The sequence below is a fragment of the Pseudophryne corroboree genome, chromosome 11 (genome assembly GCF_028390025.1).
Source record: "Pseudophryne corroboree isolate aPseCor3 chromosome 11, aPseCor3.hap2, whole genome shotgun sequence".
Taxonomy (NCBI): Eukaryota; Metazoa; Chordata; class Amphibia; order Anura; family Myobatrachidae; genus Pseudophryne; species Pseudophryne corroboree.
This window is the reverse complement of record NC_086454.1, coordinates 326,525,793-326,547,006: the sequence shown is the minus strand read 5'-3', so window position 1 is coordinate 326,547,006 and position 21,214 is coordinate 326,525,793.

Here is a 21,214-nt window from a genome sequence, read left to right as displayed (position 1 = left end):
TGGTTGCGTGGACCACCACCCGAGTGGGAATTCTTGGTTCTGGTCAGGATTCCAACCGGCGGCATCTCGCCGGCTGTCAGGATACCGGCGTCGGTCTCAGGGCCGCCGGGATCCTGTTAGCAGGTAAATTAACTGTATCCTGAATTAACGGATGTGCCCTTCATCAGGACGTTAAGGCCGTATTATTATTAGCAGTTACTTATATAGCGCCAACATAGTCAGTTGCGCTTTATAATTGGGAAGAAAACAGTAATAGAACAGTCTGGGTGATAACAGACAGACAATGAGCTGAGAGGGCCTTGCATGCAGGCAATTAACTGAACAATATATCAATCCAACGCGGTTCAGAATGATATATCAGCCACATCGCTCATGTTGGGTGTCCTGCATGCCTAATGGGATGACCCAGGGAATAGCGGCATGCATTTAAAATGCGGCAGGCAACTACACAGCGCTTCGTCTTCCACTGCATTGTGCAGTGTGTAGGGAAGGTGCAATGTATTGTGCCATCACGAGGTACACATATCGTTTAGTGTGTACCCATCTAGAATTACACCGAAGCAATTGACGACACAGAGCCTGATTGCCAAGTCCATACTTACGTTTCCATGGCTGCATTGTTAGCCGCTCCTTTAGTAATACAAGTATAAGTGTAATTGTCACTTACAGATGCATCCAGTGCAAAAATGCTGCTGCCCTCGTCATAATTATCAAGCCACACGTGTGCACCAGACCTATAGAATGGGCATAGGTGGCAGACATGTCTTTGCGTCTCTTGTGGGCATCTTTATCTTGCGTCTCCACATAAACTCATGATCTTCTCTCCAAGCGCAAAGGATCATAAGTGAATGTATATCCCACACGTTTCTTTCAGGTGCCAAATGAGCTTGTGTCCAAGTCGAAATCAGGTCCACAGTGTGCAGCAGGGCTGCCATCAGAAATTGTGGGGCCCGGGGACTGACAAAATAGACAGGGCACCTACCTCCCCAAAAAAAACATTCTGTGGCACCGCTCCACCCCTATGTGATGTCATGCATTGTGATGTTACATATAGGATCAGCATTGAGGACCTACCAGAAGAGTTCACAGAGAGCTGATGCACAGCGAAGGCTTGTTCTAAGATGTCCTCCCTGCGCATCAGCATACTGTTGTTTCTCTATCGTCCTAGTGGATGCTGGGGTTCCTGAAAGGACCATGGGGAATAGCGGCTCCGCAGGAGACAGGGCACAAAAAGTAAAGCTTTTCCAGATCAGGTGGTGTGCACTGGCTCCTCCCCCCATGACCCTCCTCCAGACTCCAGTTAGATTTTTGTGCCCGGCCGAGAAGGGTGCAATCTAGGTGGCTCTCCTAAAGAGCTGCTTAGAAAAAGTTTAGCTAGGTTTTTTATTTTACAGTGATTCCTGCTGGCAACAGGATCACTGCAGCGAGGGACTGAGGGGAGAAGGAGTCAACTCACCTGCGTGCAGGATGGATTGGCTTCTTGGCTACTGGACATCAAGCTCCAGAGGGACGATCACAGGTACAGCCTGGATGGTCACCGGAGCCGCGCCGCCGGCCCCCTTGCAGATGCTGAAGTCAGAAGAGGTCCAGAATCGGCGGCTGAAGACTCCTGCAGTCTTCTAAAGGTAGCGCACAGCACTGCAGCTGTGCGCCATTTTCCTCTCAGCACACTTCACACGCGGTCACTGAGGGTGCAGGGCGCTGGGGGGGGGCGCCCTGGGAGGCAAATGTAACCTATATAAAGGCTAAAAATACCTCACATATAGCCCCTAGAGGCTATATGGAGATATTTAACCCCTGCCTGATTTCTCTAAATAGCGGGAGACGAGCCCGCCAGAAAAGGGGCGGGGCCTATCTCCTCAGCACACGGCGCCATTTCCTCTCACAGCTCCGCTGGTCAGGACGGCTCCCAAGTCTCTCCCCTGCACTGCACTACAGAAACAGGGTAAAACAGAGAGGGGGGGGCAAATTTATGGCGATATTTTGATATAACAAAGCAGCTATAAGGGAGCACTTATTATAAGGCTATCCCTGATATATATATAGCGCTTTTGGTGTGTGCTGGCAAACTCTCCCTCTGTCTCCCCAAAGGGCTAGTGGGTCCTGTCTTCGTTAGGAGCATTCCCTGTGTGTCTGCTGTGTGTCGGTACGTGTGTGTCGACATGTATGAGGACGATATTGGTGTGGAGGCGGAGCAATTGCCAAATATGAGGATGTCACCCCCTAGGGAGTCGACACCAGAATGGATGCCTTTATTTATGGAACTACGGGATAGTGTCAACACGCTAAAGCAGTCGTTTGACGACATGAGGCGGCCGGACAATCAATTAGTGCCTGTCCAGGCGACTCAAACACCGTCAGGGGCTGTGAAACGCCCTTTGCCTCAGTCGGTCGACACAGACCCAGACGCAGGCACTGACTCCAGTGGTGACGGTGACGAATCAACCGTATTTTCCAGTAGGGCCACACGTTATATGATTTTGGCAATGAAGGAGGCGTTACATTTAGCTGATACTACAGGTACCACTAAACAGGGTATTATGTGGGGTGTGAAAAAACTACCTATAGTTTTTCCTGAATCAGAAGAATTAAATGACGTGTGTAATGAAGCGTGGGTTGCCCCTGATAAAAAGCTGATAATTTCAAAGAAATTATTGGCATTATACCCTTTCCCGCCAGAGGTTAGGGAGCGCTGGGAAACACCTCCTAGGGTGGACAAGGCGCTAACACGCTTATCTAAACAAGTGGCGTTACCCTCTCCTGAGACGGCCGCACTTAAAGATCCATCAGATAGGAGGATGGAAAATATCCAAAAAAGTATATACACACATGCAGGTGTTATACTACGACCAGCTGTAGCGACTGCCTGGATGGGCAGTGCTGGGGTAGTTTGGTCAGAGTCCCTGATTGAAAATATTGATACCCTGGACAGGGACAATATTTTACTGTCGTTAGAACAAATAAAGGATGCATTTCTTTATATGCGTGATGCACAGAGGGATATCTGCACACTGGCATCACGGGTAAGTGCTATGTCCATTTCGGCCAGAAGAGCTTTATGGACGCGACAGTGGACAGGCGATGCGGATTCAAAACGGCATATGGAAGTTTTGCCGTATAAAGGGGAGGAGTTATTTGGAGTCGGTCTATCAGATTTGGTGGCCACGGCTACAGCCGGGAAATCCACCTTTCTACCTCAAGTCACTCCCCAACAGAAAAAGGCACCGACTTTTCAACCGCAGCCCTTTCGTTCCTTTAAAAATAAGAGAGCAAAGGGCTATTCATATCTGCCACGAGGCAGAGGTCGAGGGAAGAGACAGCAACACGCAGCTCCTTCCCAGGAACAGAAGCCCTCCCCGACTTCTACAAAAGCCTCAGCATGACGCTGGGGCTTCTCAAGCGGACTCGGGGACGGTGGGCGGTCGTCTCAAAAATTACAGCGCGCAGTGGGCTCACTCGCAGGTAGATCCCTGGATCCTGCAGATAATATCTCAAGGGTACAGGTTGGAATTAGAGACAGATCCACCTCGCCGTTTCCTGAAGTCTGCTTTACCAACGTCCCCCTCCGAAAGGGAGACGGTTTTGGAAGCCATTCACAAGCTGTACTCTCAGCAGGTGATAGTCAAGGTACCTCTTCTACAACAAGGGAAGGGGTATTATTCCACTCTTTTTGTGGTACCGAAGCCGGATGGCTCGGTAAGGCCTATTCTAAATCTGAAGTCCTTGAACCTGTACATAAAGAAGTTCAAGTTCAAGATGGAGTCACTCAGAGCAGTGATAGCGAACCTGGAAGAGGGGGACTTTATGGTATCCTTGGACATCAAGGATGCGTATCTCCACGTTCCAATTTACCCCTCACACCAGGGGTACCTCAGGTTCGTTGTACAAAACTGTCACTATCAGTTTCAGACGCTGCCGTTCGGATTGTCCACGGCACCTCGGATCTTTACAAAGGTAATGGCCGAGATGATGATTCTTCTTCGAAGAAAAGGCATATTAATTATCCCATACTTGGACGATCTCCTAATAAGGGCAAGGTCCAGAGAACAGCTAGAGATGGGATTAGCACTGTCTCAAGAAGTGCTAAAACAGCACGGGTGGATTCTGAATATTCCAAAATCCCAGTTAATGCCGACAACTCGTCTGCTGTTCCTAGGGATGATTCTGGACACGGTTCAGAAAAAGGTTTTTCTCCCGGAGGAAAAAGCCAAGGAGTTATCCGAGCTTGTCAGGAACCTCCTAAAACCAGGAAAGGTGTCTGTACATCAATGCACAAGAGTCCTGGGAAAAATGGTGGCTTCTTACGAAGCAATTCCATTCGGCAGATTCCACGCAAGAATTTTCCAAAGGGATCTGTTGGACAAATGGTCAGGGTCGCATCTTCAGATGCACCTACGGATAACCCTGTCTCCAAGGACAAGGGTGTCTCTTCTGTGGTGGTTGCAGAGTCCTCATCTATTGGAGGGCCGCAGATTCGGCATACAGGATTGGATCCTGGTGACCACGGACGCCAGCCTGAGAGGCTGGGGAGCAGTCACACAAGGAAGAAACTTCCAGGGAGTATGGACGAGTCTGGAAACGTCTCTTCACATAAACATTCTGGAACTAAGAGCAATATACAATGCTCTAAGCCAGGCAGAACCTCTGCTTCAGGGAAAACCGGTGTTGATCCAGTCGGACAACATCACGGCAGTCGCCCATGTGAACAGACAGGGCGGCACAAGAAGCAGGAGTGCAATGGCAGAAGCTGCAAGGATTCTTCGCTGGGCAGAGAATCATGTGATAGCACTGTCAGCAGTGTTCATCCCGGGAGTGGACAACTGAGAAGCAGACTTCCTCAGCAGACACGATCTTCACCCGGGAGAGTGGGGACTTCATCCAGAAGTCTTCCACATGCTGGTAACCCGTTGGGAAAGACCAATGGTGGACATGATGGCGTCTCGCCTCAACAAAAAACTGGACAGGTATTGCGCCAGGTCAAGAGATCCGCAGGCAATAGCTGTGGACGCGCTGGTAACGCCTTGGGTGTACCAGTCGGTGTATGTGTTTCCTCCTCTGCCTCTCATACCAAAAGTATTGAGAATTATACGGCAAAGAGGCGTAAGAACGATACTAGTGGTTCCGGATTGGCCAAGAAGGACTTGGTACCCGGAACTTCAAGAGATGATCACGGAAGATCCGTGGCCTCTACCTCTAAGGAGGGACTTGCTTCAGCAGGGTCCCTGTCTGTTTCAAGACTTACCGCGGCTGCGTTTGACGGCATGGCGGTTGAACGCCGGATCCTAAAGGAAAAAGGCATGCCGGAAGAAGTCATTCCTACTTTGATTAAAGCAAGGAAGGAAGTAACCGCGCAACATTATCACCGAATTTGGCGAAAATATGTTGCGTGGTGCGAAGATCGGAGTGCTCCGACGGAGGAATTTCAACTGGGTCGATTCCTGCATTTCCTGCAATCAGGATTGTCTATGGGTCTCAAATTGGGATCTATTAAGGTTCAAATTTCGGCCCTGTCGATTTTCTTTCAAAAAGAATTGGCTTCAGTCCCTGAAGTCCAGACCTTTGTTAAGGGAGTGCTGCATATACAGCCTCCTGTGGTGCCTCCAGTGGCACCGTGGGATCTCAATGTGGTTTTGGACTTTCTAAAATCTCATTGGTTTGAACCACTAAATAAGGTGGATTTGAAATATCTCACTTGGAAAGTGACCATGCTTCTAGCCCTGGCTTCTGCCAGGAGAGTATCAGAATTGGCAGCTTTATCTTACAAAAGCCCATATCTGATTTTCCATTCGGATAGGGCAGAACTGCGGACTCGTCCGCATTTTCTCCCTAAGGTGGTGTCAGCATTTCATCTGAACCAGCCTATTGTAGTGCCTGCGGCTACAAGTGACTTGGAGGACTCCAAGTTACTGGACGTTGTCAGAGCATTAAAAATATATATTGCAAGGACAGCTGGAGTCAGAAAATCTGACTCGTTGTTTATATTGTATGCACCCAACAAGATGGGTGCTCCTGCGTCTAAGCAGACGATTGCTCGTTGGATCTGTAGCACAATCCAACTTGCACATTCTGTGGCAGGCCTGCCACAGCCTAAATCTGTAAAGGCCCACTCCACAAGGAAGGTGGGCTCATCTTGGGCGGCTGCCCGAGGGGTCTCGGCATTACAACTTTGCCGAGCAGCTACGTGGTCAGGGGAGAACACGTTTGTAAAATTTTACAAATTTGATACTCTGGCTAAGGAGGACCTGGAGTTCTCTCATTCGGTGCTGCAGAGTCATCCGCACTCTCCCGCCCGTTTGGGAGCTTTGGTATAATCCCCATGGTCCTTTCAGGAACCCCAGCATCCACTAGGACGATAGAGAAAATAAGATTTTACTTACCGATAAATCTATTTCTCGGAGTCCGTAGTGGATGCTGGGCGCCCATCCCAAGTGCGGATTATCTGCATAAATTGTACATAGTTATTGTTAACTAATTCGGGTTATTGTTGAAGGAAGCCATCTTTCAGAGGCTCCGCTGTTATCATACTGTTAACTGGGTTTAGATCACAGGTTGTACGGTGTGATTGGTGTGGCTGGTATGAGTCTTACCCGGGATTCAAAATCCTCCCTTATTGTGTACGCTCGTCCGGGCACAGTACCTAACTGGAGTCTGGAGGAGGGTCATGGGGGGAGGAGCCAGTGCACACCACCTGATCTGGAAAAGCTTTACTTTTTGTGCCCTGTCTCCTGCGGAGCCGCTATTCCCCATGGTCCTTTCAGGAACCCCAGCATCCACTACGGACTCCGAGAAATAGATTTATCGGTAAGTAAAATCTTATTTTTATAGCCTGGTGCGGTTCTTCAAGGTATTGGCTGTAGGAGCCAGGGGTGGGCCCCCCTCTCTCTAAGGGCCCGGGACACAAGTCCCCACAGTCCCCCCTTGATGTCTTCCCTGGTGTCCAGTATCGACAGATAGTACATAAGTTGCCAGAAGGATCACTGATCCCTAAAACAACTGTTCCGGCACTTTAATGCACTGACAATGCTGTACACTGCATAACATGTGCTGGGGTTAGAGAAGAAGCGTTATGGTTATGGAGATGGGAGTGATCTAGGCTAACCCTATTACAACATACCTCCGGGGCCACGCATCGCTATCGCTGGGGGCATACACACGGCATATCCGTACTTAAAATCTAAGCAATCTAGTCAGATTGCTTAGATTTTAAACATGGATCTATCCGTGTGTACCCCCCTTAACTTGATATTCGGATGGAATCTTAAATCTTTTATATATATATGTATATATATATTTCTTTTATTGAAGCAGTGAAATAGATAACAGTGGATATGTTTTCTGGAAACATAAGTAATGTGAATATGTAGATACAATGATAATGAATCTCATATCGATTGACACAAATAACAAGATAATTCGATTAATGATAACAGATACAGGTCAAAGTGTTAGTACCAAATAGATCATTAAGTGAACATAAACTGGACAAGATCCAGAGCCGCGGCCAACACCCATAAAACAGAGGGTTATAATAACACTGGGGGTCTCTCAGATAGACGCTCGTTTCATACCACAAAGTATTGTGGAAACATTATATAATCGCTTCTTTGGTAGGAATGGGTAGAGTATCAATAAAACTTTCCCAAGTGTCAAAGAACTTTTCCGTATGGGATTCTTTTTGAAGAGAGGCTTCCAGCCAATCCATGTGGCAGAACTTTTCCCCGAACATCTCTAGGGTTGGGATCGAGCTTTGTACCCATAGATGTAGGATGGATTTTCGGGCTGCCGAGGATATTGCTTATATAAGTTTTTTAACTGCTTTGGGGGATCTAGTACCCATGGGTAGTATGCCGAAAATTGTCCATGCAAGTGTAAGAGGAGCGTAATTAACTAAATGTTCTATAGAAAACCTCCAAATTTGTAACCAAAACCGCTTAAGCAGTGGACAAGCTCAAAGGCAATGATATAAATCAGCGGAGGGGTGACTGCATTTAGGGCAAGAGGAATCCGCTAATAAACCAATTGTATACCCTCTATGAGCAGATATGTATGAGCGATGGAATATGTTATAATACATCTCGGCATATTTTGCTGCTGGAAACGTAGTGACCAAGACAAGTAGCATTTTCAAGAGGTCATCTATTGTTAGAGAGGGGCAATGTTCCAACCATTATGTCATCCCTGATTTTATCAAAGAATAATCAATGTTGTGGTGAAGAAATTTATAATATGAAGAGATAGCCTCCTTGGACATAGGAGGTTTTAATCAGAAATTATCCAGGGTGTTATCCCAGTCATTTATTGGAATCTTTTTTATAACCGAGCAGTGGCGCACCCAGGGGGGGGGGGGTTCCGAGCACCCAGAAACCCCCCTCCACCTAAAAAAAAATAAAAAAAAATATATATTTTTTTTTTTTTAGCTGCATGAGTATTATTAATGGCTGTCTAGAGTCCTCTGCAGCCTGCTGTCTTCCTGGTGGCACTTGTAAGTGCAATAAAAGTTTACTTTATTTTAATTATAGTACATATATATATATCCATGTGCATACATATATACACATGTATATACATACATACATATACACACACACACACACACACACACACACACACACACATGATATATATATACATGTGTATATATATATAATAAGAATTTACTTACCGATAATTCTATTTCTCGGAGTCCGTAGTGGATGCTGGGGTTCCTGAAAGGACCATGGGGAATAGCGGCTCCGCAGGAGACAGGGCACAAAAAGTAAAGCTTTACGATCAGGTGGTGTGTACTGGCTCCTCCCCCTATGACCCTCCTCCAAGCCTCAGTTAGGTACTGTGCCCGGACGAGCGTACACAATAAGGAAGGATTTATGAATCCCGGGTAAGACTCATACCAGCCACACCAATCACACCGTACAACCTGTGATCTAAACCCAGTTAACAGTATGATAACAGCGGAGCCTCTGAAAAGATGGCTCACAACAATAATAACCCGATTTTTGTAACTATGTACAAGTAATGCAGATAATCCGCACTTGGGATGGGCGCCCAGCATCCACTACGGACTCCGAGAAATAGAATTATCGGTAAGTAAATTCTTATTTTCTCTATCGTCCTAGTGGATGCTGGGGTTCCTGAAAGGACCATGGGGATTATACCAAAGCTCCCAAACGGGCGGGAGAGTGCGGATGACTCTGCAGCACCGAATGAGAGAACTCCAGGTCCTCCTTAGCCAGGGTATCAAATTTGTAGAATTTTACAAACGTGTTCTCCCCCGACCACGTAGCCGCTCGGCAGAGTTGTAATGCCGAGACCCCTCGGGCAGCCGCCCAAGAAGAACCCACCTTCCTTGTGGAGTGGGCTTTTACCGATTTTGGCTGTGGCAGGCCTGCCACAGAATGTGCAAGCTGAATCGTACTACAAATCCAGCGAGCAATAGTCTGCTTAGACGCAGGAGCGCCCAACTTGTTGGGAGCATATAGTATAAACAGCGAGTCAGATTTCCTGACTCCAGCTGTCCTTGAAATGTATATTTTTAAAGCTCTGACAACGTCCAACAACTTGGAGTCCTCCAAGTCGCTTGTAGCCGCAGGCACTACAATAGGTTGGTTCAGATGAAATGCTGACACCACCTTAGGGAGAAAATGCGGACGAGTCCGCAGTTCTGCCCTGTCCGAATGGAAAATCAGATATGGGCTTTTGTAAGATAAAGCTGCCAGTTCTGACACTCTCCTGGCCGAAGCCAGGGCTAGTAGCATGGTCACTTTCCATGTGAGATATTTCAAATCCACAGTTTTTAGTGGTTCAAACCAATGAGATTTGAGAAAGTCCAAAACAACATTGAGATCCCACGGTGCCACTGGAGGCACCACAGGGGGCTGTATATGCAGCACTCCCTTAACAAAAGTCTGGACTTCAGGAACTGAAGCCAATTCTTTTTGGAAGAAAATCGACAGGGCCGAAATTTGAACCTTAATAGATCCCAATTTGAGACCCATAGACAATCCTGATTGCAGGAAATGTAGGAATCGACCCAGTTGAAATTCCTCCGTCGGAGCACTCCGATCCTCGCACCACGCAACATATTTTCGCCAAATGCGGTGATAATGTTGCGCGGTTACTTCCTTCCTTGCTTTAATCAAAGTAGGAATGACTTCTTCCGGCATGCCTTTTTCCTTTAGGATCCGGCGTTCAACCGCCATGCCGTCAAACGCAGCCGCGGTAAGTCTTGAAACAGACAGGGACCCTGCTGAAGCAAGTCCCTTCTCAGAGGTAGAGGCCACGGATCTTCCGTGATCATCTCTTGAAGTTCCGGGTACCAAGTCCTTCTTGGCCAATCCGGAACCACTAGTATCGTTCTTACGCCTCTTTGCCGTATAATTCTCAATACTTTTGGTATGAGAGGCAGAGGAGGAAACACATACACCGACTGGTACACCCAAGGCGTTACCAGCGCGTCCACAGCTATTGCCTGCGGATCTCTTGACCTGGCGCAATACCTGTCCAGTTTTTTGTTGAGGCGAGACGCCATCATGTCCACCATTGGTCTTTCCCAACGGGTTACCAGCATGTGGAAAACTTCTGGATGAAGTCCCCACTCTCCCGGGTGAAGGTCGTGTCTGCTGAGGAAGTCTGCTTCCCAGTTGTCCACTCCCGGGATGAACACTGCTGACAGTGCTATCACATGATTCTCTGCCCAGCGAAGAATCCTTGCAGCTTCTGCCATTGCACTCCTGCTTCTTGTGCCGCCCTGTCTGTTCACATGGGCGACTGCCGTGATGTTGTCCGACTGGATCAACACCGGTTTTCCTTGAAGCAGAGGTTCTGCCTGGCTTAGAGCTTTGTAGATTGCTCTTAGTTCCAGAATGTTTATGTGAAGAGACGTTTCCAGGCTCGACCACACGCCCTGGAAGTTTCTTCCTTGTGTGACTGCTCCCCAGCCTCTCAGGCTGGCGTCCGTGGTCACCAGGATCCAATCCTGTATGCCGAATCTGCGGCCCTCCAATAGATGAGCACTCTGCAACCACCACAGAAGAGATACCCTTGTCCTTGGAGACAGGGTTATCCGCTGGTGCATCTGAAGATGCGACCCTGACCATTTGTCCAACAGATCCCTCTGGAAAATTCTTGCGTGGAATCTGCCGAATGGAATTGCTTCGTAAGAAGCCACCATTTTTCCCAGGACTCTTGTGCATTTATGTACAGACACCTTTCCTGGTTTTAGGAGGTTCCTGACAAGCTCGGATAACTCCTTGGCTTTTTCCTCCGGGAGAAAAACCTTTTTCTGAACCGTGTCCAGAATCATCCCTAGGAACAGCAGACGTGTTGTCAGAATTAACTGGGATTTTGGAATATTCAGAATCCACCCGTGCTGTTTTAGCACTTCTTGAGACAGTGCTAATCCCATCTCTAGCTGTTCTCTGGACCTTGCCCTTATTAGGAGATCGTCCAAGTATGGGATAATTAATACGCCTTTTCTTCGAAGAAGATTCATCATCTCGGCCATTACCTTGGTAAAGACCCGAGGTGCCGTGGACAATCCGAACGGCAGCGTCTGAAACTGATAGTGACAGTTCTGTACGACGAACCTGAGGTACCCCTGGTGTGAGGGGTAAATTGGAACGTGGAGATACGCATCCTTGATGTCCAAGGATACCATAAAGTCCCCTTCTTCCAGGTTCGCTATCACTGCTCTGAGTGACTCCATCTTGAACTTGAACTTCTTTATGTACAGGTTCAAGGATTTCAGATTTAGAATAGGTCTTACCGAGCCATCCGGCTTCGGTACCACAAATAGAGTGGAATAATACCCCTTTCCTTGTTGTAAAAGGGGTACCTTGACTATCACCTGCTGAGAGTACAGCTTGTGAATGGCTTCCAAGACCGTCACCCTGTCGGAGGGGGACGTTGGTAAAGCAGACTTCAGGAAACGGCGAGGTGGATCCGTCTCTAGTTCCAACCTGTACCCCTGAGATATTATCTGCAGGATCCAGGGATCTACCTGCGAGTGAGCCCACTGCGCGCTGAAATTCTTGAGACGACCCCCCACCGCCCCCGAGTCCGCTTGAGAAGCCCCAGCGTCATGCTGAGGCTTTTGTAGAAGCGGGGGAGGGCTTCTGTTCCTGGGAAGGAGCTGCCTGTTGCTGTCTCTTCCCCCTTCCTCTGCCTCGTGGCAGATATGAATATCCCTTTGCTCTCTTGTTTTTAAAGGAACGAAAGGGCTGCGGTTGAAAAGTCGGTGTCTTTTTCTGTTGGGGAGTGACTTGAGGTAAAAAGGTGGATTTCCCGGCTGTAGCCGTGGCACCAAATCCGATAGACCGACACCAAATAACTCCTCCCCTTTATACGGCAAAACTTCCATATGCCGTTTTGAGTCCGCATCGCCTGACCACTGTCGCGTCCATAAACTTCTTCTGGCCGAAATGGACATAGCACTTACCCGTGATGCCAGTGTGCAGATATCCCTCTGTGCATCACGCATATAAAGAAATGCATCCTTTATTTGCTCTAAAGACAGTAAAACATTGTCCCTATCCAGGGTATCAATATTTTCAATCAGGGACTCTGACCAAGCTACCCCAGCACTGCACATCCAGGCTGTCGCTATAGCTGGTCGTAGTATAACACCTGTATGTGTGTATATACTTTTTTGGATATTTTCCATCCTCCTATCTGCTGGATCTTTAAGTGCGGCCGTCTCAGGAGAGGGTAACGCCACTTGTTTTGATAAGCGTGTGAGCGCCTTGTCCACCCTAGGAGGTGTTTCCCAGCGCGCCCTAACCTCTGGCGGGAAAGGGTATAAAGCCAATAACTTCTTTGAAATTAGCATTTTTTTATCGGGGGCAACCCACGCTTCATCACACACCTCATTTAATTCATCTGATTCAGGAAAAACTATAGGTAGTTTTTTCACACCCCACATGATACCCTGTTTTGTGGTACCTGTAGTATCAGCAATATGTAACGCCTCCTTCATTGCCAAAATCATATAACGTGTGGCCCTACTAGAAAATACGGTTGATTCGTCACCGTCGCCACTGGAATCAGTGCCTGTGTCTGGGTCTGTGTCGACCGACTGAGGCAAAGGGCGTTTTACAGCCCCTGACGGTGTTTGAGGCGCCTGGACAGGCACTAATTGATTGTCCGGCCGTCTCATGTCGTCAAACGACTGCTTTAGCGTGTTGACACTATCCCGTAATTCCATAAATAAAGGCATCCATTCTGGTGTCGACCCCCTAGGAGGTGACATCCCCATATTTGGCAATTGCTCCGCCTCCACACCAATATCGTCCTCATACATGTCGACACACACGTACCGACACACAGCAGACACACAGGGAATGCTCTTAACGAAGACAGGACCCCACTAGCCCTTTGGGGAGACAGAGGGAGAGTTTGCCAGCACACACCAAAAGCGCTATATATGACAGGGATAGCCTTATAATAAGTGCTCCCTGTATAGCTGCTTTAATAATATAGTTTTGCCACAATTTTGCCCCCCCTCTCTTGTTTTACCCTGTTTCTGTAGTGCAGTGCAGGGGAGAGCCTGGGAGCCTTCCTGACCAGCGGAGCTGTGTGAGGAAAATGGCGCTGTGTTCTGAGGAGATAGGCCCCGCCCCTTTTTCGGCGGGCTCGTCTCCCGCTCTTTAGTGGATTCTGGCAGGGGTTAAATATCTCCATATAGCCCCCGGAGGCTATATGTGAGGTATTTTTAGCCAAAAAAGGTTTTCATTTGCCTCCCAGGGCGCCCCCCTCCCAGCGCCCTGCACCCTCAGTGACTGCCGTGTGAAGTGTGCTGAGAGGAAAATGGCGCACAGCTGCAGTGCTGTGCGCTACCTTAAGAAGACTGAGGAGTCTTCTGCCGCCGATTCTGGACCTCTTCTCGTTTCAGCATCTGCAAGGGGGCCGGCGGCGAGGCTCCGGTGACCATCCAGGCTGTACCTGTGATCGTCCCTCTGGAGCTAATGTCCAGTAGCCAAGAAGCCAATCCATCCTGCACGCAGGTGAGTTCACTTCTTCTCCCCTAAGTCCCTCGTTGCAGTGATCCTGTTGCCAGCAGGACTCACTGTAAAATAAAAAACCTAAGCTAAACTTTTCTAAGCAGCTCTTTAGGAGAGCCACCTAGATTGCACCCTTCTCGGCCGGGCACAAAAATCTAACTGAGGCTTGGAGGAGGGTCATAGGGGGAGGAGCCAGTACACACCACCTGATCGTAAAGCTTTACTTTTTGTGCCCTGTCTCCTGCGGAGCCGCTATTCCCCATGGTCCTTTCAGGAACCCCAGCATCCACTAGGACGATAGAGAAATTTATATGTACTGTATGTGTGTGTACATATATATATATATATGTATGTATGCATGTTTAATATGCTATGTATATGTGTATATGTATGTGTGTGTGTATATGTAACATAGAAACATAGAATTTGTCGGCAGATAAGAACCACTTGGCCCATCTAGTCTGCCCCTTTTTTTTTTTTTACATTATTTTTATCTCTAACCTTATTTGATCCTTATTTCTTTGTAAGGATATCCTTATGTCTATCCCATGCATGTTTAAATTGCTCTACTGTCTTAGCCTCTACCACCTCTGATGGGAGGCTATTCCACTTGTCCACTACCCTTTCTGTGAAATAATTTTTCCGCAAATTTCCCCTGAACCTCCCCCCCTCCAGCCTTGGAACATACTGCTTGACGGCTTACTAACAAATTGATTCTTGTGGTACATATGTTTACTTACAATTACTGCTTAATCTCAAGAGACTGCATGATGACATATTAATAAATTGACTTGTGCAGGACATTTAAGAAAGTGCCTATCCAATTGCTGCTTTGCATGAAGTTGGGAGCTGATTGGCTGGGGCATTCCTGCATATATATATATATATATATATATATATATATATGTGTGTGTAGATATATATATATATATATATATATATATACACAGACACACTAGTTTTACGGACCCAGCATATACTGGGTCACCTCAGTCCCCACCCCGTGATTGGCTCCGCCCAGTTCTGGAAACCCCCCCATGCAAATCCTGCGTTTGCCACTGCCGAGTTTACATAATGTTGTGCTTGTAAGAAGTGAACACCATCCTGTGGGGAACTTGATCAATTGACCGATGTAAAATAGCCCTTCCGAGGCCCATCTAGTGAATGGTTGGGCAGCCTCACCAGTTTGGAATTGTGGGTTTTTCAAAAGAGGCAGATGAATGGTGTATCAACAGATTAACCTTATAATTATGTCTAAGCATCAGCCGTACTTTGCATGTAGTCATTAAAAGTGGGTTATTGAACAGTTCCGTAGGAACATCAGTGTCTGCTAAGTGTAGAAATGCCACAAGGGATATCGTTGGCGTAAAGCCTTGTTCCAAAAGGGAGTTGGCATAAATTTGGTCGTTGGTCAACCAATCTTTAAGATAACGAATATGTGCGGCATGGCAATATAATAAGACATCTGGAAAACCAATTCCATCATTAAGTTTTTTTGGCAAAGTTTGAACAATCCAATTCTAGCTCATCTATTATTCCAGATAAATTTACGAAATGTTGAATTAATTACTTTGAGATCTCTTTGAGATAGTAATACTGGGAGAACCTGTAGGGGGTACAAAAGTTTGGGGAAATACACCACGCGTAACAGATTTGCTCTACCCAGGTACGATAATTGGAGACAGCTCATTCCCTCCAACTCAGCGGATAGTTTAGAGATTATTTTCTTCACGTTAGTATCATATAAATTATTGATATTTTTGGGGAGAAGTATGCCTAAATAAGAGATTTGGTTTTTTAGCCCATTTCACAGGTATATGTGCTGCCCACGTAAGGCGGTGAATCCTTTTTTTAAATAGAAAGTCTGTGTTTTGTCAAGATTGACCGTGAAGCCAGGCACAGAACCCATTTTGTCGATTAACTCCAAAACAGGAATTAGCGAGGATCTGGGATTGGACAGATATATTAATACGTCATCAGCAAACGCTGTAAGTTTGATTTCAGTTTGGCCTACGGAGATGCCCTTGAACAGAGGCCAGGATTCAATTATCTGCAACAAGGGATCCAAGGACAAATTAAATAAAAATAAGAATTTACTTACCGATAATTCTATTTCTCGGAGTCCATAGTGGATGCTGGGGTTCCTGAAAGGACCATGGGGAATAGCGGCTCCGCAGGAGACAGGGCACAAAAAGTAAAGCTTTAGGATCAGGTGGTGTGCACTGGCTCCTCCCCCTATGACCCTCCTCCAAGCCTCAGTTAGGATACTGTGCCCGGACGAGCGTACACAATAAGGAAGGATTTTGAATCCCGGGTAAGACTCATACCAGCCACACCAATCACACTGTACAACCTGTGATCTGAACCCAGTTAACAGTATGATAACAGCGGAGCCTCTGAAAAGATGGCTCACGACAATAATAACCCGATTTTTGTAACTATGTACAAGTATTGCAGATAATCCGCACTTGGGATGGGCGCCCAGCATCCACTACGGACTCCGAGAAATAGAATTATCGGTAAGTAAATTCTTATTTTCTCTATCGTCCTAGTGGATGCTGGGGTTCCTGAAAGGACCATGGGGATAATACCAAAGCTCCCAAACGGGCGGGAGAGTGCGGATGACTCTGCAGCACCGAATGAGAGAACTCCAGGTCCTCCTTAGCCAGGGTATCAAATTTGTAGGATTTTACCAACGTGTTTGCCCCTGACTAAATAGCCGCTCGGCAAAGTTGTAAAGCCGAGACCCCTCGGGCAGCCGCCCAAGATAAGCCCACCTTCCTTGTGGAATGGGCATTTACATATTTTGGCTGTGGCAGGCCTGCCACAGAATGTGCAAGCTGAATTGTATTACACATCCAACTAGCAATAGTCTGCTTAGAAGCAAGAGCACCCAGTTTGTTGGGTGCATACAGGATAACAGCAAGTCAGTTTTCCTGACTCCAGCCGTCCTGGAACCTATATTTACAGGGCCCTGACAACATCTAGCAACCTGGAGTCCTCCAAGTCCCTAGTAGGCGCAAGGCACCAAAATAAGCTGGTTCAGGTGAAACACTGACACCACCTTAGGGAGAGAACTGGGGACGAGTCCGCAGCTCTGCCCTGTCCAAATGGACAACCAGATATGGGCTTTTTTGAGAAAAAAAAACCCACCAATTTGACACTCGCCTGGTCCAGGCCAGGGCCAAGAGCATGGTCACTTTTCATGTGAGATGCTTCAAATCCACAGATTTGACTGGTTTTAAACCAATGTGATTTGAGGAATCCCAGAACTACGTTGAGATCCCACAGTGCCACTGGAGGCACAAAAGGGGGTTGTATATGCAATACTCCCTTGACAAACTTCTGGACTTCAGGAACTGAAGCCACTTCTTTCTGGAAGAAAATCGACAGGGCCGAAATTTGAACCTTAATGGACCCCAATTTGAGGCCCATAGACACTCCTGTTTGCAGGAAATGCAGGAATCGACCGAGTTGAAATTTCTTCGTGGGGCCTTTCTGGCCTCACACCACGCAACATATTTTTGCCACATGTGGTGATAATGTTGTGCGGTCACCTCCTTTCTGGCTTTGACCAGGGTAGGAATGACCTCTTCCGGAATTCCTTTTTCCCTTAGGATCCGGCGTTCCACCGCCATGCCGTCAAACGCAGCTGCGGTAAGTCTTGGAACAGACATGGTACTTGCTGAAACAAGTCCCTTCTTAGCGGCAGAGGCCATAAGTCCTCTGTGAGCATCTCTTGAAGTTCCGGGTACCAAGTCCTTCTTGGCCAATCCGGAGCCATGAGTATAGTTCTTACTCCTCTACGTCTTATAAGTCTCAGTACCTTAGGTATGAGAAGCAGAGGATGGAACACATACACCGACTGGTACATCCATGGTGTTACCAGAACGTCCACAGCTATTGCCTGAGGGTCTCTTAACCTGGCGCAATACCTGTCCCGTTTTTTGTTCAGACGGGACGCCATCATGTCCACCTTTGGTATTTCCCAACGGTTTACAATCATGTGGAAAACTTCCCGATGAAGTTTCCACTCTGCCGGGTGGAGGTCGTGCCTGCTGAGGAAGTCTGCTTCCCAGTTTCCATTCCCGGAATGAAACACTGCTGACAGTGCTATCACATGATTTTCCGCCCAGCGAAAAGTCCTTGCAGTTTTTGCCATTGCCCTCCTGCTTCTTGTGTCGCCCTGTCTATTTACGTGGGCGACTGCCGTGATGTTTTTCCCACTGGATCAATACCGGCTGACCTTGAAGCAGAGGTCTTGCTAAGCTTAGAGTATTATAAATTTACCCTTAGCTCCAGTATATTTATGTGGAGAAAAGTCTCCAGACTTGATCACACTCCCTGGAAATTTTTTCCTTGTGTGACTGCTCCCCAGCCTCTCGGGCTGGCCTCCGTGGTCACCAGCATCCAATCCTGAATGCCGAATCTGCGGCCCTCTAGAAGATGAGCACTCTGTAACCACCACAGGAGAGACACCCTTGTCCTTGGATATAGGGTTATCCGCTGATGCATCTGAAGATGCGATCCGGACCATTTGTCCAGCAGATCCCACTGAAAAATTCTTGCGTGAAATCTGCCGAATGGAATTGCTTCGTAGGAAGTCACCATCTTTACCAGGACCCTTGTGCAATGATGCACTGATTTTAGGAGGTTCCTGACTAGCTCGGATAACTCCCTGGCTTTCTCTTCCGGGAGAAACACCTTTTTCTGGACTGTGTCCAGAATCATCCCTAGGCACAGCAGACTTGTCGTCGGGATCAGCTGCGATTTTGGAGTATTTAGAATCCACCCGTGCTGTTGTAGCAGTATCCGAGATAGTGCTACTCCGACCTCCAACTGTTCCCTGGACTTTGCCCTTATCAGGAGATCGTCCAAGTAAGGGATAATTAAGACGCCTTTTCTTCGAAGAAGAATCATCATTTCGGCCATTACCCTGGTAAAGACCCGGGGTGCCGTGGACAATCCAAACGGCAGCGTCTGAAACTGATAGTGACAGTTCTGTACCACGAACCTGAGGTACCCTTAGTGAGAAGGGCAAATTTTGGACATGGAGGTAAGCATCCCTGATGTCTCGGGACACTATATAGTCCCCTTCTTCCTGGTTCGTTATCACTGCTCTGAGTGACTCCATCTTGATTTGAACCTTTGTAAGTGTTCAAATTTTTTTAGATTTAGAATAGGTCTCACCTAGCCTTCTGGCTTCAGTACCACAATATAATGTGGAATAATACCCCTTTTCTTGTTGTAGGAGGGGTAATTTGATTATCACCTGCTGGGAATACAGCTTGTGAATTGTTTCCCATACTGCCTCCTTGTCGGAGGGAGACCTTGGTAAACCAGACTTCAGGAGCCTGCGAAGGGGAAACGTCTCGACATTCCAATCTGTACCCCTGGGATACTACATGTAGGATCCAGGGGTCCTGTACGGTCCCAGCGTTATGCTGAGAGCTTGGCAGAAGCGGTGGAACGCTTCTGTTCCTGGGAATGGGCTGCCTGCTGCAGTCTTCTTCCCTTTCCTCTATCCCTGGGCAGATATGACTCTTATAGGGACGAAAGGACTGAGGCTGAAAAGACGGTGTCTTTTTCTGCAGAGATGTGACTTAGGGTAAAAACGGTGGATTTTCCAGCAGTTGCCGTGGCCACCAGGTCCGATGGACCGACCCCAAATAACTCCTCTTCCTTTATACGGCAATACACCTTTGTGCCGTTTGGAATCTGCATCACCTGACCACTGTCGTGTCCATAAACATCTTCTGGCAGATATGGACATCGCACTTACTCTTGATGCCAGAGTGCAAATATCCCTCTGTGCATCTCGCATATATAGAAAATGCATCCTTTAAATGCTCTATAGTCAATAAAATACTGTCCCTGTCAAGGGTATCAATATTTTTAGTCAGGGAATCCGACCAAGCCACCCCAGCTCTGCACATCCAGGCTGAGGCGATCGCTGGTCGCAGTATAACACCAGTATGTGTGTATATACTTTTTATGATATTTTCCAGCCTCCTGTCAGCTGGCTCCTTGAGGACGGCCCTATCTATAGACGGTACCGCCACTTGTTTTGATAAGCGTGTGAGCGCCTTATCCACCCTAAGGGGTGTTTTCCAACGCGCCCTAACTTCTGGCGGGAAAGGGTATACCGCCCATAATTTTCTATCGGGGGGAACCCACGCATCATCACACACTTCATTTAATTTATCTGATTCAGGAAAAACTACGGTAGTTTTTTCACATCCCACATAATACCCTCTTTTGTGGTACTTGTAGTATCAGAAATATGTAACACCTCCTTCATTGCCCTTAACGTGTGGCCCTAATAAGGAATACGTTTGTTTATTCACCGTCGACACTGGATTCAGTGTCCGTGTCTGTGTCGACCGACTAAAGTAAACGGGCGTTTTAAAACCCCTGACGGTGTTTCTGAGACCTCTGGACCGGTACTAATTGTTTGTCGGCCGTCTCATGTCGTCAACCGACCTTGCAGCGTGTTGACATTATCACGTAATTCCCTAAATAAGCCATCCATTCCGGTGTCGACTCCCTAGAGAGTGACATCACCATTACAGGCAATTGCTCCGCCTCCTCACCAACATCGTCCTCATACATGTCGACACACACGTACCGACACACAGCACACACACAGGGAATGCTCTGATAGAGGACAGGACCCACTAGCCCTTTGGAGAGACAGAGGGAGAGTTTGCCAGCACACACCAAAAACGCTATAATTATATAGGGACAACCTTATATAAGTGTTTTCCCTTATAGCATCTTTTATATATTTCTAACGCCAAATTAGTGCCCCCCCTCTCTGTTTTAACCCTGTTTCTGTAGTGCAGTGCAGGGGAGAGCCTGGGAGCCTTCCCTCCAGCCTTTCTGTGAGGGAAAATGGCGCTGTGTGCTGAGGAGATAGGCCCCGCCCCTTTTTCGGCGGGCTCGTCTCCCGCTCTTTAATGGATTCTGGCAGGGGTTAAATATCTCCATATAGCCCCCGGAGGCTATATGTGAGGTATTTTTAGCCAAAAAAGGTTTTCATTTGCCTCCCAGGGCGCCCCCCTCCCAGCGCCCTGCACCCTCAGTGACTGCCGTGTGAAGTGTGCTGAGAGGAAATGGCGCACAGCTGCAGTGCTGTGCGCTACCTTAAGAAGACTGAGGAGTCTTCTGCCGCCGATTCTGGACCTTCTCGTTTCAGCATCTGCAAGGGGGCCGGCGGC